This window comes from Etheostoma spectabile, chromosome 16, assembly GCF_008692095.1.
Source record: "Etheostoma spectabile isolate EspeVRDwgs_2016 chromosome 16, UIUC_Espe_1.0, whole genome shotgun sequence".
In the NCBI taxonomy this organism is placed as follows: Eukaryota; Metazoa; Chordata; class Actinopteri; order Perciformes; family Percidae; genus Etheostoma; species Etheostoma spectabile.
In genome coordinates this window covers 22,432,563-22,434,153 of record NC_045748.1, presented here as the reverse complement: position 1 = coordinate 22,434,153, position 1,591 = coordinate 22,432,563, and the positions used below count along the sequence as shown (strand labels likewise).

The window sequence follows — 1,591 nt, the reverse complement described above, 5'->3', positions numbered from 1 at the left end:
AAGAACACTGATATAGGAAAACGGGTCAATTTGACCCAAGGACAACATGAGGGTTAAAGTACTTTAAGTGTAGCTTACTGTTTGTGCCAAGTGCCCCTTTGGAAGTAAAAAAGAAATGTCATGGCCCTATCCCACTTAAAATGATACTAACTTTCATTGACCATTATTGGGGATAATGGAGACATATTTGTATAATGCTGATGTTGAAATGCTTTAATATGTTCTTCCTCTCTTAAAAGGTGCACTTAGAGTTCCTGCATGGTCACTTCTGCTGATGTTCCAAGTACATTTCAAACAAAACAGAGCAAGCTCGCCCCTCCCCCCGTATTTCCGTAACTGTCATGACTAACTGACTAACTGCCACCAACCCCCACCCCCTCCCCTACCCATCTTTCCGGTGATTGGCTGGAGTGGTTTGTTGTATTTTGGTGCACAGCCTGTGCCCCTAGTGTTTGTTTGACGTCTATGCCCCCTGTGTTGTCTCCTGAGACCGTTTTTTTTTTACAGTGTATTCAGGGGGCGGGCAACTAGCGGATCAAGGAGTGATGCCTACGATTGAATGAAATTGAGGTAAAACCATGCAGGAACTCATAGTGCACCTTTAATTTATACTTGAATTAAAGAAAAAAAATCCTGAAAGCGGCCTCTCTTACTGCTGGTAAAGGTTTTCTAATAATGCCTAAAACAGCAATAAGATGACATCCTAGATCTATACTACTGAAGAGAGGGGCAACAAAATAAAAAAAGGGATGATGGTAGTTGACATTTACACACCCAAAAAATAACACATTTTACACACACATAGATAACAAACTCTTGTCCCTCCCACATCCTCAAATCTGACTGCTTGGTCCGTGGCCCTCAGCAATATGTAATCTGTACTCGCTTGAAAGGGTGTTTTCACAACAGCCTTTAGTTTGGTTGAGTCTCAGTCTGAGCTGTCTCCTTTAGTCAGGTAGCTTAGCAGTCTAAGCTAATGTCTCCTGTAGTCAGGTGTATTTAGCAGACTAAGTTAATGTCTCCTGTAGTCATGTGTGTTCAGCAGACCTTTTCCTCTATTTACTTTCTTGCTCCCGCCCCCAGACATATCCGACCAATGACTGGGCTAGACTTTCTTGCTTGATTTGTAATGACGCATTTTGGTATGCTTGGATTTTTCCAGGTGCGAAACCAAACTCCAAGTTACTTACTCACCAACTGATTGGGACCAATGAAAACGGACTACAGGTGTGAAAATCCCTGTAGTGCCTAAAATGCTAATGTAACCTTTAGCATCTTTATGAGATGCAAAGGGCTTTCAAGTAACTGCACTGTAAACCAATTTACAGCTATATTGAATGCTACTGCTCAACCTTGGTGCTGAGTAGACATTGTATGTAGTAAGAAATGTAGTACAAAGAGCGACGGGTGGGTCAAAAAAGCACTTAACTTATTTATTTACTTGCACACTTAACTGAGGTCAAGTACAGAAGTTACGAAACAAACATTTATTTTAGTCTATATCAACAACGTTTCATGTCCAGGGTTGTTCAGGTGCCGCAATTGCAGTTCTAAATTCGGGTGGATTCATGAGGACTATGGTTACCTGGTC

The 1,591-nt window shown here is 41.5% G+C and overlaps 1 long non-coding RNA gene across 1 annotated transcript in view; it reads right to left on the bottom strand.

Annotated features, from left to right (window-relative positions):
• Positions 1-239: 239 nt before the first annotated feature.
• The window catches only part of LOC116704185 (uncharacterized), a 7,611-nt gene continuing 6,259 nt past the window's right edge, over positions 240-1,591 (bottom strand). The window contains exons 2-3 of the long non-coding RNA XR_004335613.1: positions 387-390; positions 240-349 (exon numbers count right to left, since the gene is read on the bottom strand). This is a non-coding gene — a long non-coding RNA (uncharacterized LOC116704185). The remainder of the gene's footprint in view (positions 350-386; positions 391-1,591) is intronic.